This window comes from Bos indicus x Bos taurus, chromosome 6 (assembly GCF_003369695.1).
Source record: "Bos indicus x Bos taurus breed Angus x Brahman F1 hybrid chromosome 6, Bos_hybrid_MaternalHap_v2.0, whole genome shotgun sequence".
NCBI classification, from domain to species: Eukaryota; Metazoa; Chordata; class Mammalia; order Artiodactyla; family Bovidae; genus Bos; species Bos indicus x Bos taurus.
Genome location: NC_040081.1, coordinates 24,660,455 through 24,687,901, shown reverse-complemented (window position 1 = coordinate 24,687,901; position 27,447 = coordinate 24,660,455). Strand labels below are relative to the sequence as shown.

The 27,447-nt window shown below is 41.3% G+C and overlaps 1 long non-coding RNA gene across 1 annotated transcript in view; it reads left to right on the top strand.

Annotated features, from left to right (window-relative positions):
• Window positions 1-8,129: 8,129 nt before the first annotated feature.
• Window positions 8,130-27,447, top strand: part of LOC113894087 — a 53,230-nt gene continuing 33,912 nt past the window's right edge. The window contains exons 1-2 of the long non-coding RNA XR_003511465.1: window positions 8,130-8,213; window positions 11,065-11,281. This is a non-coding gene — a long non-coding RNA (uncharacterized LOC113894087). The remainder of the gene's footprint in view (window positions 8,214-11,064; window positions 11,282-27,447) is intronic.

Below are 27,447 nucleotides of genomic sequence, written 5' to 3'. Positions count from 1 at the left end.
AAAATCACTTAGTGAGCCCCTTCTGTGGTTTTGGGTATGTCACCAACAAATTCCCTATGTGACTCGGGGCTTATAGTTCACCTCTGAGAGGAGGGAGTCTGAAAGAATGATCATTGAAGACCTCAGACATTTTGGTTGTCAATATTTATTTGAATTAGTGGATGATACAGACCTGGTGACTTGAAAGAAAAATTAGGAACTTGGTTAGAAAATTCTCAAAGGCAACTTTGCATATACAATCCTCAAATATTCAGATTTAGATAGAACATGAAGAACAACACCAGTCGGAAGCCTTCCTCTGTTTTCAAAAGTAATTTTTATTGGAGTATCATTGCTTTTTAATGTTGTGTTACTTTCTACTGTGCAGCAAAATGAATCAGCTATATATATATACATGTATCCCTTCTCTCTTTTGGACTTCCTCCCCATTCAGGTTGCCGCATTCCATTAAGTAGAGTTCCCTACGCTATACAATATGTTCTTATTATCTATAATATTATTATCTTATTATCTATAAGATATCTAGTTATCTATTTTATACATATTGTCAATAGTATTTATGCGTTAATCCCAGTTTCCCAGCTCCTTCCGTCCCCCTGCCCTTTGGGCTTCCCTTGTGGCTCAGCAGTAATGAATTCCTCTACAGGGCAGGAGCTGCAGAAAATATGGATTCTATCCCTGGGTCGGGAAAGTCCCCTGGAGGAGGGCATGGCAACCCACTTCAGTATTGCCTGGAGAATCCCATGGACAGAGAAGCCTGGCAAGGCTACAGTCCATAGGGTTGCAAAGAGTTGGACACTACTGAAGCAACTTAGCACACAGCACCCCTGCCCTTTCCGTGAAAGTGAAAGTTGCTCAATCACATCCAACTCTTTGCCACCCTGTGGACTGTAGAGTCCTTGGAATTCTCCAGGCCAGAATACCAGAGTGGGTAGCTTTCCCTTCTTCAGGGAATCTTCCCAACCCAGGGATTGAACGCAGGTCTCCCGCAATGCAGGCGGATTCTTTACCAGCTGAACTACAAGGGAAGCCTTCCTCTTTACCCCGAAGTCCTCCTTGTTTAGGAGCTCCTTTGATAGAATGTCCATAGCTTGACTTTCTGTTTTCCCAATTCCACCATTCACTTTGGAAAGTTCAGTTTAGGGAAGGTCAGAATTTGTACTAATAATGCAAGAGAGATAAGAAGTCCATGTATCTTTCTTCTTAGGAGTTGGGATCATGGGGAATATGACATCCTTCCCTTTTGAAAGCAGCAAGCTATCTTGGGCGTACAGAGTCTTAATTCTGGCCCAGAAAGGCCTTCCATTTAGGAGGTTGCACTGAGCCAGTGAACTCTGAATTCCTTGCAATTAGCTTGTTGTTTGTAGAAAGATAAATGCTAGTTTAAAAAAACCACAACTTTGGACATTTATTTACTGAGAGGATCTTTCTGTTGGGGAAAATATGGCCTCAGAAGCAATTATCTGGCATTTATTGCTGTAGATAGTATACCTTGCTTTTCAATCTTGATTTACAGGGAAATGTGGAGGAACTTTCCGCTAAGCAAGAAATTTTCTTCTTGCCTATTCAATTTCTCATCTTTATTTTCAGGTATTTTTAATATTTCGAACATTTTTCTTTAGGTCTATTATCTATGAAATTATTATAGAATATAATATAAATTAATAATTAATATATGATATAATATAAATTAGAATAATTTAAAATTAATTAAGGATTTAAACCCAAATTCCAAGCATGGTTTGTTACTATTTTCACCTCTTAATAGCCATGTTGCCTTAGATAATTACTTCACTGAATGCAGCCTTAAGATGTGTTTTTACAACTCCAAACTCACTGTTTGTTAATGAAAAATGCAGTCAAACAGCTGGTTGGTTGTTCTGCAAAATTGCAAATCAGCAGAATACTTACTCTTAATTAACTGAATACAGAGAAGACCATGTGGTCATTTCTTCAGTGTGTTCATTGTTAAGATTCAGATTATTAAAAAGGCAAATGATACCTATTTGCTGCACTCTGCATAAGGGTGATAGGGGAAAGGAGAGAATAGGAATGAAATTAGCTGATTTGAACCTTTAAAAGCAGTCTTGCCTTTTCTTGCACAGTGTTTTTTCCCCCTCTGTTTTAAGATCTCCTTTGGAATCTCAGTGGGAATGAAAGAGCCTTCTGAATACTGTCTACTTTGAGCTTACCTAGTCCTTAAAGCACCAAGTAATTTCATATAATTCTTATAACTGGGTTCATCCATTATTATTCTGGGTGGCTCACCATGGATGCTTTACCAGATTGCAAAGAAGTCTTCATTTTTCATTTACTTTTATTCAAGTTGAAAGTTTAGAGAAATGTGATGTATATTAACTGTCAAACCACCCTAGGCCTTAACTGACTTGAAAATGCATGAGCCAGGATTTTATTTGGTGGTATTTAAGCCAAGAAAATTTTTTGAAGATTGAAAATTATTCAGAAGTTAAGACATACAGACACTGACGTCTAATCATGTTTTAATTTTAAACAGGATCAGAGGAACAAGGTGATATGAAATCATTCAAAATTACCTGAAAGGAGAAGGGTTTCACTCAAAGGTGGAGTGAACTCCAGATGTGTTCATATGCTGTGCCAAAGGGATTTGGCTAACTAGAATATCCTGAGACCAAAGTCAAGGTAGTCAAGGCAGAATGCAAATCATAGTAATGGGGAAAATGCAGAGGAACCAAAGACCAAATTGCCAACATTCTTTGGATCATAGAGAAAGCAAGGGAGTTCCAGAAAAACATCAATGTCTGCTTCACTGACTATGCTAAAGCCTTTGAGATTACAACAAACTATGGAAAATACTTGAACAGATGGGAATACCAGACCTGTCTCCTGAGAAACCTGTATGTGGGTCAAGAAGCAAGTTAGAACCAGACATGAAACAATGCACTGGTTCAAAATTGGGAAAGGAGTATGTCAGACTGTACATTGTCACCCTGCTTATTTAACTTATATGCATAGTACATCATGTGAAATGTTAGGTTGGATGAATCACAAGGTGGAATCAAGGTTGCCAGAAGAAATATAAATGACCTCAGATATACAGATAATATCACTCTAATGGAGAAAGTAAAGAGGAACTAAAGAGCCTCTTGATGGGGGTGAAAGGGAGAGAGAAAAAGCTGGTTTAAAACTCAACATTCAAAAAACCTATGATCATAGCATCTGGTCTTATCACTTCATGGAAAATAGATGGCGGGGGTTGGGGGGAAGTGGAAGCAGTGACAGATTTTATTTTCTTGGACTCCAAAATCACTGCAGATGGTAACTGCAGCCATGAAATTGAAGACACTTGCTCCTTGGTAGGAAAGGTAAGACAAACCTAGACAGCATGTTTAAAAACAGAGACATTACTTTGCTGACAAAGAACTGTATAGTTAAAGCTATGGTTTTTCCAGTAGTCATGTACAAATGTAAGAGTTGGACCATAAAGAAAGCTGAGTACCAAAGAATTGATGGTTTCAAACTGTGGTGTTGGAGAAGTCCTTGGACTCCAAGGAGATCAACCAATCAATCCTAAAGGAAATCAATCCTGAATATTCATTGGAAGGGCTGATGCTAAAGTTGAAACTCTAATACTTTGACCACCTGATGTGAAGAGCCAACTCATTGGAAAAGACCCTGATACTGGGAAAGAGTGAAGGCATAAGGAGAAGGGGGTGGCAGAAGATGAGATGGTTAGATAGCATCACTGACTCAATAGACATGAATTTTAATAAACTCTGGGAGACCTGGAGGACAGAAGAGCCTGGTGTGCTATAGTCCATGGTGTCACAAAGAGTCAGGCATGACTTAGGCAAACAACAGAAACCCCAGTTTGCCACATTAATGCTCTAGTGTCCTCTTAGCATCAAGCCACACAGGTATCTATGCAGCGCAAACATAATTGTGTGTGTGTGCTCAGTTGTGTACAACTCTTTGCAATCCTATGGAATGGAGCCCACCAGGCTCTTCTGTCCATGGAATTTCCCCAGGCAAGAATGCTGGAGTGGGTTGTCATTTCCATCTCCAGGGGATCTTCCTGACCCAGGTATTGAACTGGAATCTCCTGGTGGTTTAGACATTAAGTTGTGTCCAACTCTTGGGACCCCATGGACTGCAGCCTGCCAGCTTCCTCTGTCCATGGGATTCTCCAGGCAAGAATACTGGAGTGGGTTACTGTTTCCTTCTCCAGATGATCCTCCCAACACAGGGATCGAACGTGGGTCTCTGGCATTGCAGGCAGATTCTTTACTGATATGAGGGAAGCCCTATATATTTTTGGCTGTGCCACAGGCATGTGGGATCTTAGTTCCATGACTAGGGATTGGACCCAGGCCCCCTGCATTGGAAGCACAGAGTGCTAACCACTGGACCAACAGGGAGGTCCCATCTCTTTAAATTGGCAGGCAGATTCTTTACCACTGAGCCACCTGGGAAGCATAAACATAATTACTTCACTTCTTAAGACGATTTAAGGGATTCCTACGGCAGTTAAGGAGAAGGGCATGGGCAACTCATTCCCGTATGCTTGCCTGGAGAATCCTATAGACAGAAGAGCCTGGCAGGCTACAGTTAATAGGGTCCGCACAGAGTTGGACACAACCAAAGTGACTTAGCACATACGCATGGCAGTTAAGATGGAAATTTAGTTCTTTCCATGGCCTTCAAGTCCCTGCTAATGCCCTCTGCTTTTTTCTCAGCCTCATTTAGAACATTTTGCCCTCTGCCCTCACTCCAGCCACACAGGCATTCTACTCTGTGGGAGCTGCTACGCTGCTTCCTGCCTCAGGGCCCTTGAACATGCTACTCCCACATTAGATAGCTCACATCTCTTCCTCCCTTCCTGGGACACCTTTCATTTGTACCTCCAAATGAATGCTCTATTCACATAAAATTGGTTTTATTATTGTTGTTATTCCAGGATATCATGGTACCTTCAGGGTACTTAATTCAGTTTATAATTATACATAAATATGGTAATTTGATTAATGGCCTCCTTCCTATTTTGCTGTGGAGTAAAGGCCATGACAGCTTTGCTTACCACAGCAACTGCACACTCGTATTGCACATATATGAGGCACTTAGTAAATGTTAATTGAACGAATATTCTCCCTGTATTGCTGATGTTATGGGTGACTTGGTTCTTTTTTCTCTTCTCAGAGAGTCTTCAGTCTTCATCTTCAGTAGACTGTCATTTATCTAGAACAAGTGGCAAATGGAGCTTTATGATTGTAAAGAAAGTCTGATCTCAAACTACACATGCACACATACATGAACGCACGCACACACACACACACACACACACACAGACTCTACAGGAGGAAAGCACATATGGGGAAGGCAGATGTTTTCATAATTCCTCAAGTTTTAATTAAATTTTGGATTTTCTCACAGAGGGAAACCTGTTTCCTATACCATACTTAGTTCTGAGGCATTAACTACCCACACTCCCTCTTTATGCCAAGAGGGAAAAATTCCCTTCTTTTATTTACTGTTAGCCTTGTTGATATTTTCCCCCTAAAAAGCATTTTCTAAGGAAAAAGTAAGAACTGAGATTAATACATACTGAAGTTCAGAAGGAACAGCCAAGCTGCTGAGCCCGGGTTCACTTCAGCGTGAGGATGGCAGGTTTGTTTCTGATCACATCTCTGATCCATTGGTCGTGACTGCCTGGAGAATGTGTGAGAGGCATTCTGAGGGCATGGCTGGCATCAGAGGGAAAGTGTGCCATGACTAATTCATTCAACACATACTTACTGAGTGCTGTGCTAGGTAATTAGCAGGGCTGCCAGGAGCGTGGGAGTACAGTCAGCAACCTTGCTAGCCTTTCTCTACACAAGAAGGGCAGATGCAGTCTCGTAAGCATCTTGATTAGTCTCCCTCATCTCAAGGCTTATCCTTCTGCCACATGGTTCTCCATCATCATTTTGACTTCCTCACCCTAGAACCAGGTCTACTAATGAATTTCGCTTTGCTGCTGGACAGGAATCAAACACCCTTTCTTGTAAAACCCCCACATTTTTATGACTTGAGCCACCCCAAACCATCATTCCTCTTTTTTTTCCCTGCTTTCTCTTTTGAGATACATGCTTTAATCCCAATCTAGTTGTACTGACAGAATCATGATGCCTGTTGAGGGGCAGTGAATAATCTGACCCTCAGTTCTTGAGCTGTGGTACCTTAGCTATTTATTCAATACCCATTCAGCAGCAACAGTTGAATTCTACATGTATGTGTATTGATTATATATATGCTATTTTTGAATTTAGGAACTTCTAAAGTTTTGAAAATTCATTACCAAACAGATGACAGAGTGGTGCTAAGGAGACACCCTAGGACAGGTTCAGGAATGTTCTATTCCATGCTGATCTTGCCTTTCCCACATAGCTCCATCCCTCATATTCAATTCTGGGAATTGCTGACTGCCTTCTCAAATGGATACAACAAAATAACTTTTTCTCAAACCTTCTGTGATTGAAGCATTATATTAAAATTTTCAATCCCCCCCAGTTCTTCTCGCACAGAGCAGAGAATATGAAACGAGTAAGGGAAACAGGGCATAAAAAACAGACCAGTCAGTGTTATCCATCATTGCCTTTCTCCATGAGACCAGAGTGAGACTTGCAGTTATAATTCTTTATCTGTAGCTCCAAATCCAAAAAGCTCTGAAAAACCAAAGTGTTTTCATGGCTGATTTGGCAGCAATACCTGACCAAACTCATGTGGTCATAAAACCTGACCTCAGCTGACTGAAGTCTATTGATAACCTGCATTTCACTTGGTGTGAATAGTCACACACTTTTCTGCAGAAATATTCATGTGTTTGACATTGTTTGCAGTGTTACCTAATGTTCTGAATATGTACTTTATTGCTTTCTTAATGTTTCTTTAATTTTTTTTTAAATTTTGAGACTTGTATATCTGTTTGCAGTTGTAAGAAAGAATACATGTAGTATATTCTTCACCTAATTTCCCCCAATGGTCACATTTGTAACTGTAGTACAACATCACAACCAGGAGACTGACTTTGATACAATCCATGGACTTTATTGGGCTTCCCAGGTGGCTTTGGTTGTAAAGAATCCACCTGCCAATGCAGGAGATGCAAGAGACACGAGTTCGACCCCTAAGTGGGGAAGATCCCCTGGAGTAGGAAATGGCACCTCACTGCAGTATTCTTGCTTGGAAAATTCCATGGACAGAGGAGCTTGGCAGGCTACAGTCCATGGGGCTGCAAAGAATCAGACACGACTGAGCGACTGAGCACATATGGGCTTTATATGGATTTCATCAGTTTTACATACACTCCCTTCAGTTCCTTGCGATTCTACTATGTATAGATTTGTGTGGCTACGACCACAGTCAGATGCAACACAGCTCATCCTAAGGGTCTGTTGCGCTCCCCTATTATAGACACAGATACCTCCCTCACCAGCCCTCTCCCTAGCCCCTGGCAACCACTTGTATGTTTTCCACCTCTACAAGTTTGTCATTTCTAGAATGCTAGATAAATAGAATTGTACATTATGTGGTCTTTGGTGATTGGCTTTGTTCACTCAGCATAATTCCTTTGGCGATCCATACGAGTTGTTTCATGCTTACTAATATCTGAAAAATTCTAAACTGCAAAACACATATAGCCCAAAGGTTTTAGATAGGCTGTGGGGCTGCACTGAGAGTCTGCTGCTGCAGTTAAACTCCTGCCTGCTCTTTGAACCACTGATGAGTTGGACTGGAAGGACCCCAGGGGCTGTGTTCTGATCAGTGAGTGGGGTCTGGAAATAGTTTGAAACAGACATTTCTGGTGTTCAGTTTGAATGCAGCTCCTGCTGCCCCTGAGACGTTTGCCTCCTGTCGCAGCCTAATTATCCAGTGTTCACAGTGTCTGCCTCATTTGCCTTTGCCTGGGTTTCTCATTCTCACTGCATTTCCCTTCTAGGCCTGAATTTTAACCCTACTTTGCAAATCTGCTTTCCTGAGTTTTGTTTCTATCAACCCCTTTCTCCCGGACTGCACCTGGCTTCCTATATCACTTACATCGACTCTGCTCAGCATGCAGATCTGTGACTCAGGGCTCAAGTTTCCGCCCTGGCCTGTCTCAGGCCTGTGTTGTGTTCTCTCTGACACTCAGATCCTGAGAGTTGGATACAGGGTCTTCCGTGGAGAGCTTCTCGGTGTGGATTCTGATCATCATTAGAGTGAGTTTTGATGTCAATCAAATTAAACTTTAAAAGGAGAGTTATTGTTTATATTCTAAAGCAAAAGTTGCCCCATTTAGGCCAATATACAGTTCAAAAGATAGTTTGGTAAATTCTATAGTGGAAATCGTCACTAAATAAAATAAGATAATGTTCTTTCTGTTCTTGACAACTGACTTAAACACATCTCTGAGGGCTGTGTGTGTGTGTGTGTGTGAGTCTAAAATGGCTAATGATATTTAGAGAAGAGGAAACATGGTAGAACGGCCCAGAAAGGGGACTTGATCCCGTTTGTTCTTGGATCCCACTTCTCTTTTGAGCCTGCCACAGTGGAAAACACCAAAATAGTCTCTGTTATGACATCATTGTCTCAGTCAACTGTAATTCATTTATGTCTTCCTTTTGGAGAAAGCAAAACTCAAGAAGTCATTGTAGGATCATCAAAATTTTATTTCTAGCCCTACAACTGTTATAAAAACACACCTTCAGTTAAAAGTGAAAAGTTCATATCTAATCATTCATAGAATTTGTTCATGTGAAACAATTATTTGGGAAATTTTCAGATGCTTGAATGTTTTGCGTTTCCACCTCATGTGCCTCTGCCACTGTGCAGAACAGCCTAGTGTTATTCTGTGATACTTTTGGTTAGCACTGACTGGTCAAAATTTTGCTTTGAGAATATCAGTAGGGTCCACTAATTTCCTGAAGAAATCAATTAGGAATGAAGAAAGAAGAAAAAAAGGTAATATCTAATTCTGACTTATTTTATCAGCAAAAATGTTGTTAGTCCTCTTCCCCAAAAGAACAAGCAACATGGATTTGCAAAGAAAGAAAATAAGGGAAAATTAAAAACATATAGGGTAATTTGAGCAATCTTTTAAACATTTGTACAAAAGCAATGGAAAACTGAATAATAAAGTTCTGTATTTTTTTTAGGGTGGATGGAAGAAAGGAGAAAAAAGGATAAACCAGGTTTTCCCTCTTTAAAAATGTTTTCCTTAAGTTTTTTTGTCTCAATGTTCTACTCCCTCCCAAGTTTTTGACAACTGAAAGTTGTCTCATTCTCCTTCAAAGTCTTCCAGAATAGAATTGCAATGAGGTCCTGTCAGTAATTTTTACTTTCAGTTAAAACCACTTTCCTTATGCAAGTGCATTAGCACTGAAGAAAGAGCCATATTGTTAGGCCTTCACTTTTGCTTTTATGTCAAAACTACTTCTGAGAAATAATTTTCATTTGCTTTGCAAATCATCCACAGTTGGAAGAGTCATAAAGTATATAAAGGGAAAAGTACACGAGGCAATACATGTCAGTGGCTGGTTACTCATGTTGGAATAGTGAGGTCGAGGTAAATGAACATGAAAAATAAAGGCTGAAATGTTTCTATTTTTAGCCTAAATTATGGACATAAATATTTGTTGTGGTTATCATTAGTTTATATTTAAATCCCCACTTAAAGGAGACCTTAGAAGTTTCTCCCTATTGGGAGCTCAGAACAGTGGCTGGCACAGAGTGGTGTTGAATAAATAAATATTTACCGACTAAATGCATGCATGTATGAAGATCTCTGTATTTATTCTTTCTCAACCCTTTAAAAAAATATATCATATGACAGTCCCAGAACCTTGAGGAAAGCAAGTATTAATTTCTGAGTTTGGAACTGAATGTTTATTTATTTTGAAAAACGTTTGGGAATGCTTTGCTTGTGGAATGTTAGTTGCACACGATAAAACATCAGCCTACGTTTTACCCCTACAAAAGTAAAGATTTTTGCTATCTGGTTTAATTATCTAATTAGAATTCAGTAAGCTATGCAGAGGCTTCCCTTTGGGGCTCATTAAATCATCAAGGTTGAGTGTTGCAAGTGGAGGAAACACAGTTTTGAGTGGAGCCAGTTTGTTGCCGAAAAGTCCTTTGGTTACTACAGCGCAGTCTGGTACCCCGGGGCGGAGGAGGAGATGCGGCGCTGGGCGAGGTGGAGCGGCCGGCTAGGATCCTCTTACAGCCAGCAGGGACTAGGACGCTGCGACCCCGTGGCCAAGGCAGCGTGGTTCTGAGTGTTGATGTGCAGGGTCAAACAAGCTTAATCTTTGAAGCCGGCTGACCCCAGCTTCACTGAAGAAACAGGCTGAATCACAACAGCCTCTGGTTTGAAATCCCAGCTCTGATGGAACAGGAGCTTTCCCTGTTGATGCTGCTGCAGCGTTTGCTCCTAATGCCGGGAATACAAGCGTTTAAGTCTCCAGGGCCTTCGGTTGAAATCCTACCAGCTTGAAAGTCTCACAATTGTTAAAAAAAAAAAAAAAAGTCTAACACACAAAGCCGCAAACTCTCTACATTTCGTTTGGCCAGCCAGGGGATCATAGTCTTCTGAAAAAAGAACACACAGCCTATCTTTTATAAACTGAGACCTCTGCTATTTTTTTTTTTTTTTCTGTATTTTAAACTTGTGTTGATTGCCATGCCATGCGTTCATTTCTTAACCAGAAAACAAGAGATATTTTTCACTTGATATAAAAATGCCTAAGTCTTGATAACATCACAGTATGTTACTTCATTATAAAAGGCCAGTTCTTCCATGCTGAGTTATACTTACTAGCCACAAAACCACTAGTTGTCAACATATCTTGTTCCAAATGGTTGTATTTTTTAAAAAAATGCAGGACATTTGTCATTTTGAAGCTCCTGCCTATATGATAGGTAGCTGCATGAAGGTTCTTTTCATCAGTTGGAATGGTTTTTACTGAAAGGAAATGCATTTCCATGTGAATGTATTGGAGTTTGCAGCCCCACTGCTGCCTGCCTCCTTGATTTTGGCTCTACTCACAGTTCCTTTTATTGGTTTTTTGGCAGGTTGCTGAGGGCATATGTTTTGGACTTTTCTTGCCTGATTTGTGAGATTCTGCTGACATCCAGGAAAGTGCTGCAAAAAAAACCTGTTGCTCATATCCAAGCTTATGTGTTTCGTGGCAGAGCCACGAGCACTGAGCTCAAGTTTCTTGACAACAAGTCTTATTTATGGAGAAACAAACATAGGCGGTATTTCGTGGGACCATGCTGTTCTCTTTCTGTGAGTAACATTTGGCATTTCTATGCAAGAGGGCAAATAGGTTTTTAAACATCTCATATTCAAGGGTGTTATGGAGGAAGGGATGCTGTGCTGACGGTGATGATGATGATAGCTGCCATTTACTGAGCAGACACCCAACACCAAGCAATTTGCAGCCACTCGTCATCACAAAGCTGCAAGGGGAATGCTGCTGTGCCCATTTTGAAGATGAAGAAACTGAGGTTAAGCAGCATTCCCAGAATCTTATGGAGTGTTGAAGCCAGAAGCTTTGGCCTTCCTGTCTCTAAAATTTATGTTTTTTCCCTAAAGAAACCTGAGAGACAAATATTGCTTTTGATTTTTTAATAAAGAAAATCTTGTCCTGAAATTGTAATTCTATTTTGATGACAATGATTAAACATGTACCATAGGAGTTAGTGCCACGAGGATGCTAAGTCACAGCTAAGATACAGTTCCTATTCCTTAGGGACTCATAGACCAGACCAGTGGTCACTGATTGCTGGTGATTTCACCCCTCCAGGGAACTTTTCTGAAGGTCTGGAGCCATTTTTGATTGGCATGGTGGGTGAACATGTTTGGAGCTAGGTTAGGAGTAGGTTGGGGCTTTCCCTTCTCTGGCAGCTCAAACAGTGAAGATTCTGTGTGCAATGCAGGAAGATGCCCTGGAGAAGGGAATCACTACCCACACCAGTATTCTTGCCTGGCTAAACCTATGGACAGGAGCCTGGCAGGCTGCAAAGAGTTGGACATGACTGAACAACTAACACTTTTACTTTTGGAGTAGGTTGAGGCTAGGCATGCTGCTAAACATTATACAATGATCAAACAAATCCCACAACTAAGAATTATCTGGCCCAAATTGTTAATAGTGGTGCTGTTGAGACACTGTGGCCTAGAAGAAGAAAAACACTGAAAACATGGTGGAATTTATGTTGTACTTTAATGATGGTGTGGTAGATTGTGTTATTTGTCCAAAATATTTGCTGACAGTCTCTGTTGGGACCTTCCATGTGGGAGAATTATAACTCTTGTCCCATTAATACCAGGCACAGCCATTGGACTTGCCTTGACCAATGAAATATGGGGAGAAATTTAAAGAGCCATCCCTCTTTTCCCTCTGTCCTAAGACTGTCAAGTTCCAGGCAGGGCTCCTTTATCCAGAACCTTAAATAAAGACAGGGCTTCCCTGGTGGCTCAGATGGTAAAGAAAAGTGAAAGTGAAAGTCCTGTCTGACTATGCAACCCCACAGATTTTCAATCCTTGGAATTCTCTGGAATTCTCCAGGCCAGAATACTGGAGTGGGTAGCCTTTCCCTTCTTCAGGGGATCTTCCCAACCCAGGGATTGAACGCAGGTCTCTTACTTTGCAGGTGGAATCTTTACCAGCTGAGCTATAAGGGAAGCCCAAGAACACTGGAGTGGGTATCCTATCCCTTCTCCAGAGGATCTTCCTGACCCAGGAATTGAACCGGGGTCCTCCTGCCCTGCAGGTGGATTCTTTACCAACTGAGCTATGAGGGAAGCCCAGATGGTAAAGAATTTGCCTGAAATGCAGGAGACCTGGGTTTGATCCCTGGGTTGGGACGATCCCCTGGAGAATGGAATGGCAACCCACTCCAGTATTCTGGCCTGGAGAATTCCATGGACAGAGGATCCTGGCAGGCTATAGTCCATGGGATCACAAAGAGCTGGACATGACTGAGTGACTAACACTTACTTATTTAAATAAAGACAGCATGGAGTAAGATGCAGTCTGCCCCAAAGACTGGAATCATAAGCAAGACCTAAACCCTTGTTGAAAGCTGGTGAGGTTTTAGGATTGTTACTGTAACATAATTTTGTCCTTTCTGGCTAATACAGATGTAGTTATTATTTCAACAAGTGACAAGGATGTGGGATTGTGGTAGGAGAATAACCTAGAATAAAAGACTGGAGCCAAGGTATGCTAGATGACAAAGGGTAGATTTTAATTTTATGCATGGGAAGTTTAGTAAGAGTGAGAAAGGAAATTAATGTTGAGATCAGAGGGAAAGGTCATTCAGAAAGGGACACGTACAGGGGGGCGGGAAATCAGTTAGACTATGATTATAGTTGAGAAACAAGAGTCTGAATATGGGTAGGGTTCATGTAAATGAAAAGTTGGAGGATTATGAAGACTGATTGAGAAGGAAAAAAATTAATGGGCATGAAAATGTATTTACCATGGACAAGAAGAAGAGATTTAAAGATGATATAAAGATTTTGAGAGAGTATTTTGGAAATAGGTATCACACAAGAACATCTTTTGAGATGGAGAGGATAAATTCCCACCAGAGCTTACTGAACTTGGGATGGGCTTGTCTAGTGGGAGTAGTTCACAGGCAGTTGGTGGTGAGGGTTTGGACAGTAGGAATCCTGGTGTGATTTACATATCTGGGCATCATCCTTGTATAAGGATGCAATTGGGACAATATTATCTAGGGATAGTGGCTAGAACTGAAAGAGGAACTTAGGGAAAAGGGAAAAATAAACCTGACGGGAGGAATGTCAGACATCTAAGTAGCAAATGCTGCCATGGCTGGCTGGTAAGGAGTTGTGTGTGGTGCTTGCAGAGACAACAAGAGTGTAAGGAGGCAAATTAGTGCATGCTCCAGCGTAGGTTTCCATGCCCTCCTCCAGGGAGTCTTTCCAACCCAGGGACTGAACCTGTGTCTCAGTCTCCTGCATTGGCAGGTGGGTTCTATGCCATTAGTGCCACCTGGGAAGCCCAGTTAACTGCAAATAAGTGGTTAAATACCTATGCCCATTATTCCAAAGCAGTTAAGTTTTGGAGAAAAGAAAATAGTACACAGTTATAAGGCCAAAAATTTATAAACATTCATAATGAATGTTTGAAGTTTGTAAAATGTGGAAGTTTGAAGTTTTCTTCAGTGTGAGAATGAAAACTAGAAATAACAATAGCACTTACTTGAAAAAAAAATTCTTGACTTATATTGGAAATTTGTAATTTTAAACTTTAATTGCTGTGTCTTTGCTGTGCCTACCAGTTAGAAATGAGTTTACTATATTCTTTGTTTAGGTATTGGTTGTATTTTTAGGTAAAAATATTCTTCAATTGATTATGACACATTAATCTTCCTTCTCAGTTTTCATGTTTCAGGGCAAACTAGCAGATTTTCACAAGTGAAAGGCTTAGCTTTTTGAACATGCCCTTCTCCACTCCCTTCAGAGTTTGCAGGCAATGCATCCTTTAGTTTTGAAGTTTTGCTGGATGGATCAAATAGGTTGGTGTTATGCTACATTTCTTAAGAATAGGTCAGACAACCATCTATTTCTTTTCCTCTGGCTTCACACTTCAGTATGTTAGGGTCCTGGGACATCATGGCAGAGAAATCTCACCCAATGGTCCACCACCAACCTGCTGGTGGCTGCAGGAATTACAGAGTGCTTGAGAGAAGTCACAGGGATGGATGAGATTGCCCAGGGAGAGAAAGGGTGAAGCAAGCTGCTGAGAAGATTGAATCTGCCTTCTTCTGAAAGCAGCACCAACCAAAGTGATTTCATCCAGAATAATAAATAATGATTTCCTTTCATTTCTCAGCCTAATCATTCTGTCACTTGGTGTTCACTGTAAATAAAAGTTTAGGGCCTTAGATATGGAGAGTTTACTACATAGTTCTCTTTCAGGCACTTAGCAAGTAATTAAGGCTAGTTCTTTGGGGATTCTGTAGTTTACACCAGAGAAGGTTGTTTGAGATTCTATTTTCTGTGCTCAAGCTATCTTATTATCATCATCATAATCACCATCAGTGAAGCATCCTCTCTTATTGCACAGTGAATTGGAATTATAGAGTTAATTTTGGGAGCCTCGTGTTTCCAGGTCCTCGAGATACAACCCTTATCAGGAGCCCAGCATCCTCACGTGCCCACTGTACAACCCATATTTCATTTCATGTTTCTGACCTTTCTTTTCCAACCCTTTGAAAGTTTTTATTTGATTGGTTAATGAAATGGACTTTATTCCAGGGTTGTGCATTTTCCTGTTAAAACAGACCTTCTGGAGATATGGGCTTCCCTGGTGGCTCAGATGATAAAGAGTCTGCCTGCAATACAGGAAGGCAATCCACTCCAATATTCTTGCCTGAAGAGTCCCCATGGACAGTGGAGTCCACGGGGTTGCAAAGAGTCGGACACGACTGAGCAACTAACACTTTTCTGGAGCTATAAAGCCTTAACCCATATAGCTCTCATTAACAAAACAATGTTCAGGAAAACAGAGGAGGTATTTTTTGAGACGCCTTGAGATCTCCTTTTAATCATACTACTTTAGTGATCAGTGACTTTGCTTCTCCACTCTGTATATGTAAAGAATAGCTGAATACCATTTTGATGTGGGTTGAGCAGAGAGAAAACCAGGACCTGTGATTAACATTCTTGCATTTTAATTATTGATTGGGAGTACTCAGATGACTTAGCTCTAAGCAGATTCAAAATGTTCCATTATAATTCACACTAGAATAGCATTGAAACATGTATATTACCATATGTGAAACAGATCACCAGTCCAAGTTCAAATTACGAAACAGGGCACTCAAAGCCAGTGCACTGGGACAGCCCAGAAGGATGGGATGGGGAGTGAGGTGGGAGGAGGGGTTCGAGATGGGGGACACATGTATACCCATGGCTGATTCATGTCAATGTATGGCAAAAACCACCACAATATTGTAAAGTAATTAGCGTCCAATTAAAATAAATTAATTAATTTTAAAAAACTTTCAGAAGAAAGCGAATAATTCACATGTCTGAATCAAAATGGACAAGGAGAAGCATCAGGGCAGGTCTTGGTGAGGAGAGTGGAATCTCTAGCTTTGTGATTTGCTTAGTTGTCACTGCTCTGCTTCTCTGCCCTGGCAGCACAGTAGGGACCATATGGCAAATTTGTGGGTAGTGGTGGAGGGATGTACCACTCTTGTGCTTAAATTAAACCAGGGAAACTAAGGGAGATGAGGAAGAGAAAAATGAAGGGGCTTTGGTTCAGATATCAAATGGGTGTGCCCCTCCTGAAACCGTTCAAGAATTGCTCTTGGGCTAGGAAGTAGCTGGAGCCAAGGCCTAGGAAGTGGGCTATGGTGAAAACACCCAATGTGGGAGCTGGAAGCAGGAGCCCTGAGTGACTGTGTCTGGCTGCTTCACTATTGGAGGAGATTTGCTCTTTGCCGATGATTTGAGACCTCATGAGTTTCCCCCATGAGCATGCATCCTTGCAATACCCAGGCCCTGCGTATCTTTGGACATCTAATAGACTAGAAGAGGAGCTCAAATCTCCACATTTGGGAAGCCAGAACAGACAGAGGGAAGTGTAGACTCCTACTATCCACAGATGAAAAAAGAGTACTGAATAGGTTAACTTGCCCAAATTGTCACAGAAAGAAAGGAGAGTTTGAGCAATGTAGTTTTTAACTTCACAGTTGGGGCTTTCCACAGTTAATCTGTTTTGTTATAATTGCAGAAAATAGCAGTGCCACAAATACTAAAAGGCAGCTCGAGATTCTCCGGCTGTGTCTCCTCTGTTCTCGGCTGTGTGTGTGTTCTGGGTCCCTCTTGTGGTGGCCGGGGTGGACTGGGCAAGGATGTTGCCCCACAGGGTTCCCAGGGAGGTCTTAAGTTTGCAGATGAGCTGCTGAGTGAAGGTGTTTCCTGGTGATGCTAACAGCATTCAGGGTGACAGATTTGTGTCATGGTCGAGGAATAAAGCAAAGCTGTCTGCGGAAAATTGAAATAATCAAAAGAGAACTTTCTCAGACTCCCACGACCCATCTCACCATGAAGAGCATCTGTACTGTCATGGGCTGCCTCCCCACCTCTTCCATAGATACACTTCTGTGCCCGAAATTAAAAGTAATTTCTCCACTTTTTTACGAGATCCCGTCAACTATCTAGCAAAGGAAATCACTGCTAATTCTCACTGTGATCAAGTTTTTACTGTCTCCTGATTCTTAGCAGCAATCACACTTTCTGTTATTGCCCACATCTTTGAAAATAATCCCCCCTTGACTTCACTTCTTATTTTAGCTACTGCCCCTTTGTAGCATGGAGAAGGCAATGGCAACCCACTCCAGTACTCTTGCCTGGAAAATCCCATGGATGGAGGAGCCTGGTAGGCTGCAGTCCATGGGGTTGCTAGGAGTTGGACACGACTGAGCAACTTCACTTTCACTTTTCACTTTCATGCATTGGAGAAGGAAACGGCAACCCACTCCAGTGTTCTTGCCTGGAGAATCGCAGGGACAGGGGAGCCTGGTGGGCTGCCATCTCTGGGGTCACAGAGTCGGACACGACTGAAGCGACTTAGCAGCAGCAGCAGCCTTTGTAGCAAGCATTTTAAATTCCCTTTTCCCTATTTCTTTCTCGACCCACTCCAATTTGACTTTCCCAGACCACACTACTGAAACTGCTCTTGTCAAGGTCATTAAGGCCTTTGTGGTGCTAATGCCCAGGATGGATTCTCATTTTAACCTGTCAGGAGCAGTTGATACAGTTGATCACACTCATCTGCCTGAACCATCTTCTTCACTTGGCTTCCTAGGCACCACACCCTCCTAGTAGTTTTTCTAACATGCTAGACTCTCCTTTCCTGCTTTTTTGCTTTTTTCTCTTGTCCTTGACCTCCCACAATCAGAGAGCCCCAGAGTTCAATCTTGATCCTCTTCTCTGTCTATGCTTACTTCCTTGATGCTCTAACTTAGGCTCATGACTTAAAATGCCATCTACCTTTCAAAGACTTTTGCATTTATATGTGACATTCATCTCTCCTATATTAAACTTTCTACTTGAAATCTCCATGTGAAGTTCTAATAGACATCTCCACCCTTGTGTATCCAAAAACTGAACTTTTGATCTTTCTCCTAAAAGCTGCACCTCTCTCCCACTCTAATTCGGTCCACGGCAGCTTCATCCTTCAAGGTACTCAGGCTGAAAACCCTAATTAATCTAAACTCCTTTCTTTTGTTCATCTCACATCTAAACATGCAAGATGTATTGTTTGCCCTACCTTCTCTCCCCTTACATTGCCATAATGCTGATGTAACCGAATCATTACTCACCTGGAAGATTGCAATAGACTTTTAACTGGTATCTCAGCTCCTATGTTTTTCCTCTAGAATCTGTCCTTCACAAGGCAGCTAGAGAACTCCTTTAGAAATATAAGTCAGATCATGTTGCTCCTCTGCTCAAAACCCTCCAATGGGTTCCCATTTTAATTAGACGAAAACCTAAAGTCTTTACCTGCACCATTACCTTCCTAGCTTATTTCCTGCTACCCCTCCTTGTCTTATTCCCTTCTAGGCAAACTGTCCTTAGAGTGTCCTTCAGTGTCCTTTGGCACTGAAACAGTTTTTTTCCCCTGTGTATCCCTGTGGCTATCTCCTTCACGCCTTCAAGATTTATTCAAATGCCACTTTCTCAATGAGCCCCCAACCCCCTGACAACACCACTTAGGAGTGTAGCTGCTTCTGCCTTATTCTCAGTACCCTTAATCCCTTTACACTGTTCTATTCCTTCTTTTCTTTCCATAGAATTTATCAACTTTCAGTTTACCTTATAATTTGCTCACTTATGATAACTGTTGTTTATTGTCTGTCACTTTCTAGAACATTAGCCCCACACAGGGCTCAGATTATTGTCTGTTTGGTTCACTGATGCTTGAAATTCTTAGAAAAGTTGCTTGGCATATAGTAGATGATCAAAAATGTTAAATTAATGAGCGCATAAACAATTTCCTTTCCCAAGAACAAGGGCTCCCATGAGGTCAGAAGCTGGGAAAATCAGAAAGTGGAGGAGGGAAGGTGAACAGCAGGATGAGGACCAAGACAAGCCTAAGCCGGCAGGCTTTGTCTTGTGTTGTAGAGGTGGGTTTGACTGATGAAAATTACCACACAGCACTGAAAGCCTCATTCCTTCACCATTCTCCACGGGCTGTGACTTCCAGAATCTCTACTACTTTGATTTTCTGCTTTACATGCATTTCAGTTTGTCGGAATCTCTTTTAAACATATGATGCCCAAAATGAAACACAATATTTCAGATACACTCAACCAGCATCCCATTAATATCATGGGTCATTATCTTGTCTGAGCCTACACGTTCAGCAGTGTAGTCAAAAAGATCTTTAACTCCCCAGGGTTGAATGACACATGACTCAGAATGAGCCTGCTGTCAACCAAACCCACGAGTTACTTTTGTTTATTCTTTCACACAAAACAGACTTCAACAAAATCTGCTTAACTCTATTCTTTTAACCTATGTGTATGACTTTCATATTTTTTTTATTAAATTTCTCTTTTCAGTTTAGAGTCGTTATCCTAACCTATCAATATCATAATTCATATCTTAGTGAACAGTCCCAACTTTTCATCTTTGGAAATCCGACAATTAAAAAAAAGTTGTTAAGGTGTTGGTAGAATGTCCTGGACAGAGTTCTTGAGAAAATCTATACCAAACTATTACAAACCTATATTTCCATAATAACAGGATGTATTTAATACTCTGGATATATAGGTTTAAGCTAGCTATTTCTTAATCTTACCCACAAAATTGTTACTGAATAATTTTTCAGCTCTTTTGCTGAAAATCAAATGTACTATGCCTATAGGATTCTGTTGATTTTCCAGTCTAGCATTTTGACCAAAAGAGAAAGTGAGACCAGTTTGGCATAGTTTTGTTAGATAAGTCCATGTAGGCTTTTGAGGAGCCCTTTATATGAACTCACAAACTATCTTTGATTAATTCTGTCTTGCAGTCAGGTTTGCTATTTCCAATTGAAGATTTGATCATCTCCATCACAGTGATATTTTACCTCTGTTTATTTTGTGACTTATATGTGGAAAGAAATGTTCATATACTTCTTCTAGGTAAATGGTCCTTGTCATTTAAATTTTAATATGTTCTTTTCTATAAACACATATATGAAATCTTATCATACAGATTTTAGTGTCATCTTGCTTTTGCTAGTTTGCTTGACTCTTTTCTTTCCTCATCCCTCCTCTTCCATTCACGCTGTCCATTCCCTTTTGCTCCAGATACTTCATATTAGCACCTAGTATGCATCTTACAAGGAGTCTTCCTAGCTGGCTGAGTGGTAAAGAATCTGCCTGCTAATGCAGGAGACACAGGAGACACGGGTTCAATCCCTGGTCTGGGAAGCTCCCTTGGAATAGGAAATGGCAACCCACTCCAGTATTCTTGCTTGGAGAATTTCATGGACAGAGGAGCCTGGTCACAAAGAGTTGGACATGACTTAGCATGCATGCATGTACATCTTACATATTTCTATATAATTGCACATTCATATAATCACAGGTGACTTCCTCAATGAACTCTTAGGCGGCCTATTTTGAAGAGAATCAGCTTACCTATCCTTCCCTGAGGGAGGATATTACCCATAAACTGTCCTAGAAGCATCTGTTTTTGTATGAGACCTCATATATTTGTATGAGACCTCAACCTAAAGGTAATAGAATAATTCACTATCCTTTCACTCAATAAAATTCATGGAGCTCCTCCTGTGTCCCAGGAACTGTACTCAGTTGTGCAGCAACTCTGGGCCTTGCCAAGGTGCAATCCACCTCTCTATTTTTTCTTGTATCTCTGAAGAAAAAAAAAAAAATCTCTCTTGCTTAGAAGGCATTTCTTACTAATTGAATGTTTGTGTCCTCCCCAAGTTCACATGTTGAAGCCCTAACCCCCTCCCAGCGTTGCTCTGTTTGGAGAGAGGGCTTCTAAGGAAGCGAAGTTAATTGATGTCATAGGGTGAGGCCCTGATCTGATAGGATTAGTGCCCTTATAAGAAGAGACATCAGAGAACTTTCACCAGAGGGAGACAGAGTCTGCTAATTGGGAGACACAGATTTCAGTGTGTTGGGGGAGGGTGGTGAATAAGAGTACACTCTGTGGTATACAAGGGAAAATACATTTAATAACATCAATAAAATTATAGTTATTCATTAAATGAATGTTGTTACCTGTGTGTCCCACTTTCTTTCAAGACTCAAACATACAGATTTCTTCTATAATGTTCAGCAATATTAAATATTAGTGTATTATGAGCCAGGGCTTTGCTAATAGCTCAGTTGGTAAAGAATCAGCCTGCAATGCAGGAGACTCTGGTTTGATTCCTGGGTCGGGAAGATCCCCTGGAGAAGGGATAGGCTACCCACTCCAGTATTCTTGGGCTTCTCCTGTGGCTCAGCTGGTAAAGAATCTGCCTGCAATGTGGGAGACCTGGGTTTGATCCCTGGGTTGGGAAGATCCCCTGGAGAAGGGAAAGGCTACTCACTCCAGTATTCTGGCCTGGAGAATTCCATGGACTATATAGTCTATGAGGTCACAAAGAGTCAGACACGACTGAACAACTTTCACTTCACTTCATGAGCCAAATTGTGTTCCCCCACGTGACTCCCCCTTACCTTGGAATGTGACTGTACTTGGAGATAAGGCCTTTAAGGGCATGATTAAGTTAAAGCTGGGTCTTCAGAGTGGCCCCAATTCAATCTGATTGGTGTTCTTATAGGAAAAGGAGATTCTGATACAAAGAGATACCAGCAATGTGAGTACAGACAAAAGCCTAAGAGAGGGCCCAGGGAGAAGGGGTTCCTCTGCTAGTTAAGGAAAGCGGCCCCAGAAGAAACCAAGCCTTTAGATATCTTTATCTTTGACTTTGGGTTTTCACAGTTGTAAGAAAAAAGTTTCAGTTGTTTAAGCCACTCAGTCTGTGGTATTGTGCTATGGAAGCCCAAGTAGACTTATACAGACTGGGTATAAGGATTGCATTTATTTTGTTTTCCTAACTCTCCCTTCTCCTAATGTTTTGCAGGTACTGTAGTTACCTTCCGGCCTCTTTGCTGTTTAGGGAGATTATTCAGGTCTGCTCTCAGATGCCCTGGGCACAGTATTATTTCTATGAGAATTAAGTACTATCAAATTCATGTGAAGAACATGATTTTTCTCTCTTGACCAAAAAGCTGGCTATCACGGGGTTAACCAGTCATTTTGAAAAGCATGTAGTGTACAACATTCTATCTATTAAAAATCTGTTCTTCCCATAACCTTGCCTAGGACACACTCTGAAAGCACTTTTCATTTATTATTATTTATTGTTCTATTTATGTGAATTTTCCTTCCAAGTTCTGCCTGTAACATTCTCCATCTCCTTTTTATGAGGACAAAATTGTAGTGTACCCATCCAGATGGTGGGAGGTTGGTAGAAACAGACCCAGAAGTGGGCCTTAAAATCTTAAACACACACTCAGTCTTCAAGGCCAAGGTGACTCAATGTATCACGTGGAAAGTGAAGCCAGTGTCCAGGATGGGGCCATGTAGTACTTAATAAATAAAAGTGTAAAGATGGGACCTAGAGTAGGAAATGGCAACCCACTCCTGTATTCTTGCCTGAAAAATTCCATGACAGAGGAGCCTGGCAGGCTACAGTCCATGGGGTTGCATACAGTCAGCCACGACTGAGCGACTGATCGCATAGAGATGGGAAATAGCTGGACTGACTCAGAACTTATTCTCTGGAGCCCAAATCTCCTCGGGGTTCCTGAGCTAAATTCCCACACTTAGTGTATTCTTTGAGCCAGATTCTAATCTGTTCCCTCCTTTACCCTGGAAGCCTTTGCCCCACAGCTGGGGCTCATTTGGTTTGGATTTTCATCTATAAATTGCTGTCAGCGAGGATCTTGAGGAGCTAATTGGTGAAAGTAACCTAAAAAGGGGACCCTAGAAGGGAATGAGGGAAACTGAATTTTCATCATTCCCTTCCTCCAAGAATTGTGTTACCCTTTGCCAAGAAACAACTAGCTTTGAAGCTTGAGTAATCTCTCTTGTTTGAAAGCTAAAAGCCAACTTAGATGAAATGCCATCAAACAAAAGTATGTTTCTCAGTCTTGTTGAGAAGTGTGGAGCGGATAGTGTTTGCGATTCAAAGTCCCACTTGGCCACACTTCAAAGAGGGACTCCAGGCAGAACCGCTAAAAGCTCCGCCAGCACCAGGATGCACAGATTTCTAGTCGCTGGGGCCCCAGCTCAGTTCCTGCATCTGAGAAGCATCATAATTGCTGTCCTTTTAATCTTTTTTGCAGCTTATCAAATGGAGGCCACTTCACAGCAGGACACAGGTTCAAAATAATAAAAGCAAAATTTGTAGTGATTTGATTTTCCCTTAAAAAAAAATCTTTGCAGTGATACTGAAGCTTAACAAAAGTACATGAATTTAAATTGGAAAAAGGGGGTTCAGGAACAGCTCAGATGATGGAAAAGCACTTCTGGCATCTAAGAACTGGTTGTGAAACAAGCAAAGTAGATATGAATGTCAGGTCACAAGCTAAGGTGTACAACCATAAAGCTTTCCATTTTTACACAGCCACTAATTTTAATCTCTAGATTCCACTCCATGAAGGTCTTGTAACTTGATCTCAGTCTGTTCAGGGTTTTCAGTGTCCAACTGTCTGTTTAAGGTCACCTGTATACATCCCTTAATTAGGCAGTTTTGAGATATCCATTGTCCTGTTGGGATGTGGCCATTTGCTCCTATGACTTGCCATCTTGATGCATCTTGTCCCTATGCCTGACCCATTGCCTCCAGCAGCTCTGTTTACCCCTTCCACATAGAGTTTGGAGCACAGGGACCGTCAGGCCACTTGACATGGCACATGAGAAGTCCTTCCCTAGGTATATAATCGCACTCTGGAGATGTACCTGTATCCCGTCCACCTTTGTCCTTTCTTCTAAGTACTAAATCTGTTCCATTTTAAATACTGCCTTCATTTCATTTTAGGGTCTTTTTTTTTCTTCTTCAAAATATAAGTGTAGAATGAGTAGAGCTACTCTATGCAAAAGGAAAATGAAACAGAGTAAAACATTTTTTAAAAAGAACATAGCTCTATTATAGGGGTCTACTTTGTGAGAAGTAAGTAAAATGTGACAACATAAATAATTAGTAAGAGAAAAATGTGATGGGTTTTGTGACTTTAAAGAAAATGCATCCTGGGCAGGGTGTGATTAGCAGCGGGGGCTGGAAGGATCCTTGGGGGAGAGGAGACTTGGGCTGGGCCTTGAATGAGGTATGCATTTCTGCAGGCAGATAAAAAGTGATCGCAAGGGCAATGGACGTTCCAAGAAAACCTAGTGGTTTATTCTGGCTCTAGATCTCCAATTTAGATGACTTCCGAGAAGCACAGGCAGGCTTAGGGTCTACTTACAAGTTGTAAGATAACACATGGGGTTTGAGTTTCTTTGAGGTTTGAGTGTGTCAAGGTCAGTTTAGGTGTACCTCTAAAAGATCCAAAACCCTAGATTAGTTTCAGAGCTCTCCTGATCTCTTGGAAGTGTGCCTGACCACAAGACCAGTCTGTGGGTCAGAGCAGATGAGATCAGGAAGCCCTCCTCAACAAACCTCCCACCCACTCCAGATGGAGTTCATAAGTGCCTCCAGCCCAGCCCAGCCCACCCACCTCTACAACGTTTGTTTGCCTCCCTCATTGGAGTCATCACTGTGTTCATTTTGTTTACAGGGTCATTTTTCCTGCAAGCTCCGGTCTCTGAGACCAATGCTATGTTTTATTCTCAGTGCCCCTTGGTGTCTTCAGCATCTAGTACTTTGCTAGGACCTAGCTTAGGAGGAACTTAGTTGAGTAGAAATGAAAAGACCCACTGCCAAGCCTACTTCCTGCTAGTCTTTATGGAGCTCTGTATTTTTATATTGCAGAAGGCAATGGCAACATATTCCAGTACTCTTGTCTGGAAAATCCCATGGACGGAGGAGCCTGGTAGGCTGCAGTCCATGGAGTTGCTAAGAGTCGGGCACAACTGAAGCGACTTAGCAGCAGCAGCAGCAGTATTTTTATATAGGTTGAAGTGAATCTCATCTAGCTCTTGCGGTATAAAACTGGGTTGAGTTGGACATTCTCTGTTTTCCCCATTTATTTATTTAAAAAATTAAAAAAAATTAATACAATTTTTACACGTTACTGTCATTTAGTTATTACAGAATATTGGCGTATTTCCCATGTTGTACAATACATCCTTCCTCCTAGTTGTTTGTGTCTCCCACTACCTCACCCCTGTGTTGCCCTTCTCCATCCTCCCCCCGGTACGCATCCATTCATTCTCTATATGCGCAACAACTTCTTTTTAGTTATATTCACTAGTTGGCTGTACTTTTTAGATTCCAGACACTATTGTTTTCCTCATTTCATAGATGAAGAAACTGAAGCAAATGTAGATTAAGTAACTTTACAAAGATGACAGAGTTAGTAACAACTGGCAGAGCCAGTATCCCAATCCAGTAGCCACCCAATGTCATCAAATACTTGTTACGGGTCTATGCCCTCTACTGCCATGTGTTAGGAGATAGAGAAATGGGTGAATTGGAAGAGTTTCTGTCTTTACCGAGCTTTTATTCAAGAACTGGATGACAGGCTGTACACCAGTAAATAAATATCATAAATCAGACAATAATAAAAGCAAGAAAGCTAATAGCTAGTATAATATAATGACGTCTGACTGGGTCAAGGGAGGCCTGTGACTACTTCTAGATAATATGGCTGAGAAGTCAGTGACAGTTGAAGTGAGATTTAAAGAACGAGAAAGCACTGCCAGCAGAAGTTCTATGGGAAGAGTGCATGGAAGCTCTGCCCTCTTTCTCCACACCTTGCCCTACACTTTGCCCTATGTGTCTCTTCCATCTGGCTGTTCCTCAGTTAGATAATATTATAATAAACTGGTTAAAAAAAAAAAAGCTGGAGGGGGCTTCCCAGGTGGCACAGCCATAAAGAATCCATCTGCCAATGCAGGAGATGCAAGAGACACAGTTTCAATCCCTGGGTCAGGAATATTCCCTGGAGTAAGAAACAGCAATCTACTCCAGTATTCTTGCCTGGAAAATTCCAAGGACAGAGAAGCCTGGTGGGCTACAGCCCATGGGGTTGCAAAGAGCTGGACTTGACCGAGCAGCTGAGCACAGAACACAGTACAGCAAGTTAAAAAAGAAAAAAGTTACTTGGGCAGGGAATGGGGAAGAGCTTACTCTTTGTGACTGGAGTTTGGGAAAGAGTTGAACAATTGAAAAAGTGGAAAGGCCATGCTTTACAAGTAACAGTAAGAGTTTCAATTTATTCTAAGTGCAGTGGGAAAAGTTTTTCACAGGGTAGTCAAAGGATTTATGGTTTATAAACAGCACTCTATTTTAATAAGGATGATTTGTAGTTGTTGTAGGTGTAGGAATAGGGAAAACAGGCAGGAGGTCATAGCCCAGTTCTGGTCAGAGGTGACAGCTGCTGGAACCAGGATGGTGGCTCCGTATGGAGAGAAAGGAGTAGGGTGAGAAATATTTTGGAGTTTGAGCCTACAACTCACTGATGGATTGGGTGTGGCAAATAGGAAAGAAAGGGAACCGAGATATTCCTAGATTTTTTTACTTTAGTCACTGTTTGAACGTTTGTGTCATTTTACAGAGATGGGGAAAGGACTGAGGGAGGAACCAGTCTTGATAAATGAGATGAAATTCTAGAACTTTTGCTTGAACTGTGATTCTGAGCTTCTTTAAATATGCATCTGGAGTCTTAAGGAGGCAATTGTACACGGAGTCAGGAGCTCAGGGGTCACCCATGTTAAACAGAAGCTTCTGGACAGTGAGTTTTCACATTATCATAATAAAATTTTTGTGGTTTCATCGTTTCTGCTCCAGAGGAGAATCCATGTTTTCAAAAGCATGCCTTGACATCGAAAGTTTATGTTTTATCAAAACAAGTCAATTCTAATTCCCACCACCACCTCAGGATGGCAGTAATATTAACCAGGAAGATCACAGAGTAAGCAAGCTGGAGGCAGTTGGGAAATGAAATGTGCAGATGTGTGTTCATGCACTATAATCAAACTATGCCATTCTTGGGAAAATTAAGTAACAGCGAGGATTGTATACGGGAAGTCAACAAAACCTCTTAACAAGGAGATTGCTATTAAAATTGGAACATTGAGCAAATATAGAAACTATGTCGGGAGAAGGAAATGGCAACCCACTCCAATATTCTTGTCTAGAGAATCCCGTGGTGAGGAGCCTAGTGGGCTGCTGTCCATAGAGTCTCATAGAGTCGGACATGACTGAAGTGACTTAGCATGCATGCATGCATTGG